Source organism: Octopus bimaculoides, chromosome 12 (assembly GCF_046866305.1).
Source record: "Octopus bimaculoides isolate indiv1 chromosome 12, ASM4686630v1, whole genome shotgun sequence".
Taxonomy (NCBI): Eukaryota; Metazoa; Mollusca; class Cephalopoda; order Octopoda; family Octopodidae; genus Octopus; species Octopus bimaculoides.
Genome location: NC_142939.1, coordinates 3,123,903 through 3,136,661, shown reverse-complemented (window position 1 = coordinate 3,136,661; position 12,759 = coordinate 3,123,903). Strand labels below are relative to the sequence as shown.

Here is a 12,759-nt window from a genome sequence, read left to right as displayed (position 1 = left end):
TTCAAGCGATGGTGGGGGGGGGGGACAAACACAAACACACATGTATATATATATATATATATATATATATATATATACACACAACGAGCTTCTTCCAGTTTCCGTTTACCAAATCCACTCACAAGGCTTTGGCCTGCCCGAGGCTATAGTAGAAGACACTTGTCCAAGGTGCCATGCAGTGGGACTGAACCCAGAACCATGAGGTTGATAAGCAAGCTGTGTAGATAAGAAATTCTTTTTCATTAATATTTAATAAACAGGTGTGTAGTTAAGAAGCACTCCTTCCAACCATGTGGTTATGGGTTCAGTCCCACTGCGTGGCATCTTGGCTTAGTGTCTTTTGTTATAGTCGCGACTTAATTTTTTTATTAACCACACAGGGTCGAAACACAGGGGGAACAACGCATGGACAGAAAAAAACACAAAAGTGGAGGAAAAATAAAATCGAACGAAAAGAATGGTAATGATAAATCAAAAGGTGAAATGACGTCTACTCGAACCCCACACTCCAGTTAACGTCATTGAACGTTTTTAGAAAAAAAAAAAATTGACACGTGTTATTTTTGTCTCTTTCTCCTTGTTATGTGTTGCTAGTTCTGTATACTTTGTGGACGACTGACATGAGTGAAGTGTGAGTTGGCCAATGTCAATACAAAATTTTATATTCATTTCCTTTAAAACAATACATATTTACGGATCCATTACCGGATGAAAATTATCGCAGAAGTTGCAAGGTAAGACATAAAATTCTTTGTCTCTCTGTAATAATTACTGTGGCATTTACCGTTAAATTAGCAGTTCCATACATGTGCTATTTCGTTCATTTTGCTTATATTTCATAACTTTACACAGCATACAAAAATACGGACATAATTAAACCTAATTAACCTATTAATATTTTTTAAAACTTTTATCACCCTATTTTGGCCACCCCATTATCATCCCACTTTTCTTCAACGCCCACCTGGCTCTTTCCACCGTCCCCAAGGGGGCAGTACTGCCCACTTTCTGAACCTCTGATCTGAGCTGTATTTTAATGCGTATGGCTTCAATGTCTGAGACGTTGCAGTTTGTTAGTAGCTTACTGTTACGAATATGGCCGCTCGGTTTATGTTAGAGACATAATACTGCAGTCAATGGCTTTGATGATAGCTTATATAACTTGCACACCCCAATCACCATATATCGGTTCTGATAAGGTCTGAGCATGTCTTCTAATTTTCTCTTTCTAAGGGATTTTTGAATTCGAAATGATGAAATATAATCTAAAGGTGATAGTCTTGTTTTCGGAGTTTTATCCCAATTTGTTTGTGTAAGCTTGTAAAACAAATTCAATTTTATTTTACAATTTTTCATATGAGCTATAACACACACACACAAACGCAACTTATTGGGTTGGTGCATAATTATTGCAGCTTTTTTTTTCAACAAATTTTATTCAACAAAAATAATAACAATATTTAACAAAAACCTCTTTAAATGACGGTCTGACCGTCTGCCAAGCAAATGGGGAGCAGTAATTGAAGTAGATGGTGAATATGCTCCGGAATAATAATTTAAAGATGTGTTTGTTACATGTTGTTATTGTTTTTGTTGAAAAAAAAAAAGCCGCCGTAATAATTATGCACCAACCCAATACAAGAGGATATGAAACCTTACAGGTGTGTGTATTTCAGCAAACTTATGCTTTTAATTTCTGAGTGAACAGCATATTTTTATGATTAAAACACATCATGTTTTCTCTCTGTAGCTTCAGAAATTTTCAGAAGAATTAAATGTCTAACCAGTCTATGATGAAGCCGTTAAAATGCTAAATCCTGGCTTGTCGATCTTTCTTTTTTTCCTCCCCAAATTATGGGATTTTACACCAGATCTAATTATCATGGCGAGGTTAAAGCGTGCTTACTTATCACAGCACTTTTCACTTTATATCTGTCTTTATCCGCGCGCGCATGCGCAATTGTGTGGTGGGTGAGTGTGTAAATATATACATATCTGTATACGTAAGTGTGCACGCGTCTGTATGTGTGTGCGCGTGTGTTTGCACGTGTGTGTGTGTATGGGCGGTGTACACACACACACACACACACACACACATATACATGCCTGTGCACATATGTGTGTGTGTGTGTATGAGTAGTTGTGTTTGCGTGAGTGTGTATACATATATACACACCTGCATACATGTTTGTGTGTGTACTCTTCTGTGTATGTGCCTGTGTGCGTGTGTGCATGAGTATATGTCGTTGTGTTTATAAAACCTCAGCTTTTTATTGCGCTTAAGAATAACGGTATAAAATGCAAAACTCCATTGCTTATGCATTTGAAATTCTACAAAGTCGATTTTGGAGAGGATATAATACATTACGTAAAAATAATAGGCACAGCCTTTTTTTACTTTATGAATGATACTTTCCCAAACTTTCTGCATCGTTTTGCTTTTGTTTCATCTAATAAATTCAACCGAGTTATAGAACATTTTTTCTTTGTACTTCGAGTTTCAGTAGACCAGCTCGACAGGATATACAGCTATAGTATGAAGAAAAATATGTTTGCATAACCTCACCGATGCTTTGTTTTCATATGCAAAGCATTTAACCGTGACTAGTTCAATTTTCCTATCTGAGACACAACGATATCAACCCTTCTGTTTATATAAGAATGGGAATAACAATAATATTTTGTTCTTTTATTTCTTGAAGCCAAATTCATCGTTCAATGCTTGTTGTGAGTTACGGAGCTATGTCTAGAATTGATGGAGGCTGCATTAATTTGGTCGTAGAATTTTGTAAATGATGGAGCTGTTAAGGTATCCTATTCTTGGAGAAGATTACTGTAATCATGACATTTGTAGGCTTTATAAACTGGTAAGAATTATGGTGGTAATGTTCCTCGTCATCTCGCGTGATCAGTCGCAGAATGTTGAAACTTACACTAGCTGCCGACTTTGACTTTGTGTGTGAAACTTCAAATAGTGGTCGATTGAATTGCTAACAATTTTCTGATATATTCCTATGTATGAAGGACTCCACTGTCTAGACCAACGTTTGAATGCTTTGTAAGAAAAACAAAAGTATTGTTATTTAAAGGCCTGCACAAAAGTGAAGCGAGTTTCTGGAGAACTTACCACATTCTCAACTTCTAGCTGAGTAACCTGAACTGGTGCCAGACAGAACAGAAAGTCAGCCGGAGATAACAAAGATGTAATATCCAAACAGATTGATGCGATCTCCTTTAACGTTGGTGTCCACATCACAAAGTTCACCTTGCCGAAATATTGTATAATAACACGTCGCGTACACGTAACTTGATCGTAAGCACAAACCGAGATATATAAAATAACACATGTAACCGAAATGTGGCACACCAGAACACATGCTGCTATACTGAATATTCTTAGAGCCTATCTCTCCAAAGCTGCTCTTACATCCTGCGCATTCAATATCTTTAAGAATATCTCACTCCACGCTCTATTGCTAGATTTCTTTCACTCTGTGTTTCGCATGTACATAGCCATACACACGTATCTACACATAAACACACACGTATAAACACTTTTAAACACACACATATATATATCAATTATGAATATATATTTGTGTATGCCTATATACATATATACCTATACGGTGTTAAAATAAACATATTGTCACACGTGAATGCACGTTTACATACTTAATGCACTCATACACAAGTACTCACGCCTAAATGTACAGACATATACAAGAACACATATTCACGCACATAAACACGCACACATTTAAGTACGTATATGTATGAATACGTGTATTTAGGTATCCATGTGTTTGTTCCATCCACCATTTCAGATATAGGAAAAAAAAACAACCTACAACCCAAAATTGAAAACTAATAAAGAAAACAGATACAGAAGCAAGATATATATCTGCCTCTCCATCGCCAACCCTTCTCTGACATATCATCTTTCGTCAATAATATTAACCAGAACAGCTAAGTCTCTACTTCTCCTTCACCGTATCATCTTTAATATACAACATCATCCCGCCACACACACACGCGCTGACACACACACACACACACACACACACGCGCTGACACACACACGCGCTGACACACACACACACACACATTACAAATGAAACAATTACAACACAAAACTCAGCTGTTGTGGAGAAAACTGATACGCAAAAATAAATTCAATTTATGAAACAAGAAACAATAACGACAATAAAACGCGATATAAAAAACAAGTTATTCTATAAATATTTTCATTCTATGCTGAGTCCATCTCTAAAGCACTTTTAAAAATAAATGACCAAGGTATAACGATTTTCATAAAACGTTTTAGTTGATATTTATTTTATTTTAAAATTCTATTAATTTCGTTTAATTTAAGAAAATTATATCATTTTCAATTTCGCTATATTCTATTCGCGCACTTTTTTATTTTTATCGAAAACGTATTTTCGAAAAAAAAAAAAAAAAGTGAAGCTGTAGAGTTTTTCATCTTGTATAAGCACATACACACGTATTCACACACACACACACACACATACACACATTAACACTCACACACGCATACACACACACGCACGCACACTCACACACACAAACACACACACATATATACATATATAAATGCACACTCTCTCGCGTTATACACATGTAGATATGTGTGTGTTTGTGTATGTATAAATGTTTATCTATCTATGTATCTATCTATGTATCTATCTATGTATCTATCTATGTATCTATCTATGTATCTATCTATGTATCTATCTATGTATCTATCTATGTATCTATCTATGTATCTATCTATGTATCTATCTATGTATCTATCTATGAATAATATATAATATATATGTATATATACACACATGTTCCAATATATAATAGAAATACATAGATAAATAGACAAATACGTCTAGATATAGAGATAGTGAAAGATTTTGACATAGATAATGATTCCATTACGTTTCGCTTGCCATGTGTGTTTATGAAAATGCGACTGACGTAAATAATCACGTGTTTAGCAGAAATATTTCCTTTTTAAATGTTCACTTTCATCAATAGCTATAGCTGTAATTAATACAATCAAACTATCACCTGCTGCTTGTCTATAAAAATATTGTTCTGTGGTCATAAATTTACATTAACAAGAAAACGTGATTCCAGTGCATATTATATGTATTATATTAGAACAACTAGAGACATCTGAACATCTATATTTTATGTTATTTCCTTCTAATTTATTTTAGCACAAATAAATGTTAAACCAGGCTTCGCCATTTTCTAGCATACAACGTAGCAGTTCTTTCCTATTATTATCATTTAGTGAGAGAGCAGTGCATGCCATCAAACTGACTCTGGGGTACAAATATAAGAAGCCCAGTATACCCATCATGACTACTGGTCTGGTCAGGGTACGCCAGGCACATGCATCACAACCATATGTGCACGACATGGTGACATGGTGATCTCGTATCAAGATAAAAGCAATAATATCGGCTGAACACAAACGCCACCAAGAGCAACAAAAGCAAGGCTTTTTTCGCTGGAGTGTCCTACCGAAGAGAGTTGTATAGTCTCTGTCTAAAAGATAACCGAGCGAAATGACAGGACACCATTCAATATAGGGAAAGGATGGGGAGAAGGAGAAAGTGTGAACCTCTCCCAAATCTTTAGATGCAAATGCTAGAAAGGCTGTTCTATAGTTCTGCATGAGTTTAACAACTCATAGATCGCGATATATAGCAAGGGCATTCATTATATATCTAGGGCAAGTTAGTTCTGCAGACTGGAAGTCCTATTTAAGATTGAGACACTCGCAATATAGAATTCAGTGGTCGCACGCCGCAGCGAGGATTTCGCTCTCTTCATTACTTATTTGGGACCAGCGCTAAAAATAACAACACTGTAGTTCTAATCAGTGTTGGATCTCTGGTGGAGGCTGGCATGCATAATGTTGGAGGGGAGCGAAACATTACTAGAAGGGAACAGAACGAGTCGGGAAAACTAGATTGAGATCTTATTTTGGAAATCTTTCTCCATGTAGACAGCCTGTGCATATGGAAAAGATCCTGGATCTCTTCTCACTGCCGAATGGGATGCAACTACAAGTAATTGTAGAGAGCACTGAAAGAGATAATGGCTGACATTCAGCATATCTCGAGAGCCAAGAAGTCTGCGGCTATTATAGGGTTCTTCAAGATTGAAACTCTGGCTGCCAACAGTGTCTCCAAGTTTTAAAGGACAAGGAAAGGGAGGGTGGAGAGAAAAGTACTGCACCCTCCTGGATTTCTGCTGAAAGGTGGGGGAATGTGGTGAAGATTGCCGCGTGAACGGAACTACTCTGCACTTATACGCGTAAGCCGGATGGGTTGAGGAGAGAGGTATCCGCTAAGGTCCCCTTCGCAGTCAGTATGACCAGGATGTGTGGGTTTCCTTGTTATTCATTGTTATTGTTTTATTGTATACACGAACTTTTATGCTAATCCCCACTTGTCCCTTGTTTTATATTGTCCCTTTTGATTTGTGTTCGGTCCTTGTGGCCGTTGAAGAAAAAATTATTGTTGTTGTTCCTTTGTCTTTCCTATCTTCGGGGTCGGTAAATTGTGCACCAGTTGAGCAGTGGGGGTTCAATGTAATCGAATATACCCCCCACCCACCGTGTGCTTATTGCAGACATGATTATTATTTTATTGCTATGCAAGGTGGTGATCTGGCATAAACGTTAGCATGTCGGACAAAATGTTTAACAGCATTTCGTCCGTCTTTACGTTCTGAGTTCAAAGTCCACCGAGTTTGACTTTGCCTTTCATCCTTTCGGGATCGATAAAATAAGTATCAGTTCAGTTACTAGTGTCGATGTAGTCATCTTGCCCTCATTTCTCCAAAATTTCAGGCTTCATACTTAAAGTAGAAAGGATTATTTTATTGCTGGTGAGCTGGCAGAGAAAAAGGTTAGTGGCATTTTTTCCCTCTTCTTTAAGATCTCCGTTCAAATATTGCCGAGGTCAAATTTGCCTTTCATCTTTTCGGAACCAATAAAGTAAAGTAACTACGAAGTTGTGGGGTCGATGTAATCGATTTACCCGCTCTCCTGCTGGCCTTTTGCCAATATTTGAAATGATTCTTATTATTGCTTTTGGAAAATATATTATTATTATTATTATTATTATTACTATTATTATTATTATTGTTGTTGTTGTTGCTGTTGGTTTAGTTTATTGATTCTCTAAGTTTTTTTTTATATATATATATATATATATTGGGACATTTTTGTGTTTTCGAATTCCGTTGGGAATAAAATTCCCTTTGCTTAGAGATTTCTTGAAAAATATTTTTATCAAATAAATACTACAAACGAAATAGCTGTAAATATTGTTTTCTTTTTATATCTTCTCATTTTATTTTACATTTACTGTCTTAAATTTACGTTCGAAATTTCTTTAAACAACAAGTGTATCTGTAAAGCTTCAAGATTCTTGCTAAATTCACACAATGTTGACACTGAGTAAGAAATGAAAATCAAATATTAGTTTTGCATATTTATTTCTCTCCTCCACTATGTGTAACCTGCCTCTTTCAATTCCTTTCTCTTTCTTTCTCGTTTCTACCAACCCTTCAAAAGTAATTCTACTGTTAAACTCTCCTTTAGTTCATTTGTCGGTCTTACGCTCACCTTTTGGTTCTCTTGCTTTTCCATACCCCTCTCTCACTATAATAGTCTCTCTCTCTCTCTCTCTCTCTCTCTCTCTCTCTCTATGTAGGCTTCTACGTTTTTGGATTTAGTTTTTACTAGAAGTTGTAACAATTATTTCGATATAAAATTAGCAAAGTTAAAACCTCTCAAAAATTTGTGAAATGAAGCAAATAGAAAATACAAAGAAGAAGTTGACATTAATAGAGGGTAATAAATCTGTTGGTGCCTGGCAAGCATGGTCATTTAGAGAATATATTTTTCTTTTTTATTCTCGTGATAGAATTTCCACTTAACAGTTAAGATAATAGCTGCTGGAACAATTTGTCCATTAAATAACGGTGAACAGCATCTGGTCTCAAATAAATAATTTTATGTATTTTTATTAAATGTAAACTAAAAAGTATTTAAACTCAATTTATAAATAGTCATTGGCTTATTTACATGAAATTTTTGTTCTGCTTATTGTTGTTGCGGTTTTGTTGCTACCATGGCATTTCTGTCGTGTAATTCCTGTTCATGGAATTGCTATGCTTCTACTTTACTACAGAAATTATTTTTATTGTGAGACTTTGCTATGCATTTGTTTTCTACTTGTAACAGCTACTGCAGTTAGTGGAGTTGTTTTTCGCTCCTGGAGTAGATTTTTTCTTCTAAATATGCTGGCTAATTTCCAGTCGTCGTCATCGTCATCGTCATCATTTAAAGCGGCGAACCATTAGAATCGTTAGCACGTCGGATAAAATGCTTTTCGGTATTTCGTCCGTCTCCACGTTCTAAGTTCAAATTTCGCCGAGGTCGACTTTGTCTTTCATCACTTTGAGAACGGCAAAATAAATACCAGTTGAATACTGGGGTAAATATATTCAACTAGCATCCCCCCTCCAAAATTTCAGGTCTTGTGCTTATAGTAGAAAGGATTATTATTATTATTATTATTATTTTTGCCGTGTTTTTTTCTTCTTGTTCTTCTTTAACACGGCGCATGTAACAAAGTGTCAGTTACCCACAGTCAGTTTGCGGAGACAGGAAAAATTGTGCCCGTTGAGATACAAACTGGAACGCAATGATTATAGTTACTTGTGTTTCTAATGATTTAAAAGAAGGCAACATTACATTTCTGGTTGTTACCAAAGTCTGTTAACCTCAGTTTATAGAATGCAAAATATTATCTAAATACGTCTTAAAGATTGACATGTGGATCTACCTCTTCAGGCACTTCCATTACAAGTCAAAAACTTTAGTTTATCATATTAGTAGTACGAGCATCGTATTACTGATTTTCTCTAAAACGAAGTCAACATTTTCGTAGGGGAAAACTGTTCCGTTGGATAGAAATCAATAATTCTTTTTATGTTTTATTGATACTATATCAATGAAACACAAATTTGTCCTGACTGGATGTGAAATTATACAATGTGAAAATGTTTAAAATTCTGAAAAATGTTGTGAGCTTGTATTTTCTTTGAAAAAAGAATGTTCGTTGGTTTATCTGAAATGACCACTTTCAGATGTTATAGTCCACTTACATTAAATTGCTCTTTTGATAAGATCGCCAGATGTATGTTAAGGTACATCAGTATCTACTACAGATTAGTAGATTTGGTGTGTTATATGGTTAGCTGTCGCTGCTCTCATGAGATTGTGCAAATTAATTGCCAAATAGAGAGACAGATTACCTGGTCACAAATTCTCTTGATCTCGATAAATACTATTATCGTAATCTAATTATCATATTGTTCAGATTAGTCAGTAAAAATATATTATTGTATAAAAAGAAAAATGTATCTATGATCTACCGTTTAATCCTTTTAAATCCTACGCATAAACATATTTCTTGACACATACTCACAGACATAAATGTCTGATACACTTACAACATACATAATCATAAATAATAACATATCTCAACATTAAATCTACATTTAATTCCACCACAAAAATAAAATAAAATGTCATACCCGGATACATACTTAAATATACAAACAGATATGGCAGCGCATGCGCTTTCATGCAAGAGCATAAAAAAAACCTCATAAAGACTTTCATATATAACAAACGATGAAACAATAGCATGATAATTCTCTTGAATAATTTTCATAAAAATTTGAATATTCTTTTCATAATATACTTGTATGATTCGTTTTAACCGCTGATATGTTCTCCGAGATAACCAGTTGCCATGCCGACTGTTCAAAAGCTTTTCTGTCATTCTAATAATGACATTATTTTTATATTTTTATCGCGCATGGTGCACTGTGTGCAGACACATATTTCCTGTTATTGTTATTTACTTCTTTGATTTTAATAAATATTCATTTAATTCTTTTTCCTTTTTATATAATGGCACTTCATATTATTTAAAAGTTTGCTATCAACTTGCCCATGTAGTGGAGTTCGCAAGAGATATCGAGAATGATAACTAAACTTCTAATGTTCGGCATTGCGCATAACAATTCTATTTTAGTGATACACGCCTCTGATACGAGTGAATAGTTTTGCAAATGGGTGATTTCGTTGTTCTCGATAAGAAATTAGTCTCATTTCTACTCTAAAGGGAAAAGGATTTACGGAGATGAGAAATGTCTATACAAAACAAAAATATGCTTCATCAGTAAACGACCTTTAGGAAACAAAGCTAATTTTCGAGACCTATTATATGTGAGACTCATTGTTTTTGTATTAAGTTTATTAGACGGAAGTTCTGTGTGTGTGTGTGTGGATATTTACACACACGCACACACACACACACAGTCATCAGCAATCTTTCGGGTATCGAAAATAGGTGTCCACCAAATCATCAAATTCCAATTCTGTGGATCTGTCGCAAACTCTTAGAATAACGACTGATCCAACTGCTCACTAGAACGTCCAGGTGTGTGCGTGTGTGGGGGTACGGTACAAATCTCTGAATGTATTGGAGGATGACAAACCTCTCCGTGTTTTCAGATGGATACTCAAACTGCGCGATTATCTTCTTTAAAGGTTTCTCTGTTCTCGCTGTGAAGCACCTTGAACTAAATGTTATTTCGCCATTGGCGGCAGACGGAATTCTCGACTCACTTCGATTATATTGCGTAACGTGAAGAATTGTTCACTACATGATCTTCCACAAGTGAACCTCTCATGTCTTGTTCTTCGATACTTGTTAACCGCCGGGTCAGTTGGAAACTGCAGAACACTTTATCCGGAATAGATTGCAGGGCTATTCAACGCCACTGGTTGTAGTCAGAGATCGTTTCTCGGCCAATGCTATTACTATTGCGTATCTCTAGGCCTTGAAAAGTTTCCTCTTTAAGCTGTATTCATTTACGAAGATGACCCAGTTCTTCAGTTGACGTATCTTAATGTTTAGCAATTCGCAGTTATCCTGTCTAACCCAACTACTTTTTTTTTTATTATCGTCTGTTGATGAATATATTTGGTGATATTTTCTGTTGAGATGTAATCATCTGTGAACTTCAAGTAATTCCTCAAATACCTCTGTACTGGATAGGGGTCAAAGAGGTCGACTGGATCCGACCATTTCAGCACACATTCTATTCAAGTCGTTGATTATTCATCAGTCGTTATCAATGCCCGGAAATCCTTACTTTTAGTTGACCCGTTTCTTGCTGGTGTCAGTTCTTTCACGTTTCTGCACGGACAACTACGTATTTCAGAATTTTATCTCGTATTATTTATGCATCATAAATATATTTTAAAGTCATAAAGTATGAAATAATTGATAAAATAATTACGTTTGCAAGGTCAACAGAAATTCATGTCTTACGATTTTTATACGTTACACATCGTATATATTCCTGTATAATGTGAATGAATGCCTTTATTAAGAGTAATAACAATTTAGTCTGAATCAATAAAGAGATAAAATATGTAATACTGAGTTCAATGGGTGGTAACTTTAAAAGGATGAGATATTAAGAGTTCACTGAAAGAGTAACTTTGTCTCTTGCCGTTAGTTTTTCCACCTCTTCCCGACAGATTGTCAGGGATAGAAACGTTGAATAAAATGTGCAGAGAGGAAACGTCTGATATCTGACAGACGTTAATAATCTTACATGATAATAACTATATTGTCACTACAATACTGTAGATCAAACGAGATATGTGTTTTAATGGAACGTCTTCTTGACGCAAAGCAAGTCATAAAATTCAATCCTAACGTTGATTACTAGTGCCATTTAAACATAAATAATTTATTTTGTTGTAACAGAGACCCTAGTGGTAGATAAGTGATGCTTATTTTATCAGTATAAGAGGGAAGATATGATCATATCAGAAATTAAATTTGGATAGAAGCGATAGTCTAATATAATATTTCAGCTGCTGAGCTACGCCTTTGAAACGTAAAACTAAAATAATCAAATCTCTGAATGTACAAGGTATCAAAACAATATAGGGAGATGAACTCCAAGTTTATTACCGATATAACTCTACTTTCATTATCCGTAAGAATTACAGTCGAGAGAGAGAGAGAGAGTCGTCAAACACATCTTGGAATATCTCTCAGTGACGTTGATTGAAAAAGTGGCACCATCATAAACGGTGAGGTACTAAAAGACCTCAGATTCGCAACGATGCCGTGACCATCGCAAAAAATTCAGATTATCTGCAGAGCTTGATACCTAGAACTCAGTAGTAAGCTTCAAAATAAACAGCATGGAAACAAAATACATACGTTTCGAAAACAACAGAAAGCCGAATCGTTGGGGAAGCGATGAAACTGAGGAGGTGAAGGAGTTGGTCAACTTGAGAAAGGTAGTTTATATGCCAGGACATGAACGCTGAAATATTGGCGCAGAATACGAGCAAGGTGGAAAATTTAGCATCGAACAAATACATACCCAAATCACAACTGGATAAGACTATCTTTTCAGTAGAACAGTCCTGCCTGTACTATTAAACGCAAGTGAGATGTAGGATATTAACAAAGAAAGAAGAAAAATGATTAGCTACAAAGCAGAGGGCCTCTAAGAGATCCATGCTAGGAATACCATTTCAGGAATCTGACAAAATATTCTGAGAACCTAGTTGCGTGGCCGATGTGATTACAGAATATCGAAAGCATTAAGTAG

The 12,759-nt window shown here is 35.5% G+C and overlaps 1 long non-coding RNA gene across 1 annotated transcript in view; it reads left to right on the top strand.

The window, feature by feature from the left end:
• The first annotated feature begins 241 nt into the window (after nucleotides 1–241).
• LOC149132943 (uncharacterized) overlaps nucleotides 242–12,759 on the top strand; it is an 80,467-nt gene continuing 67,949 nt past the window's right edge. Inside the window, exon 1 of the long non-coding RNA XR_016243789.1 lies at nucleotides 242–734. This is a non-coding gene — a long non-coding RNA (uncharacterized LOC149132943). The remainder of the gene's footprint in view (nucleotides 735–12,759) is intronic.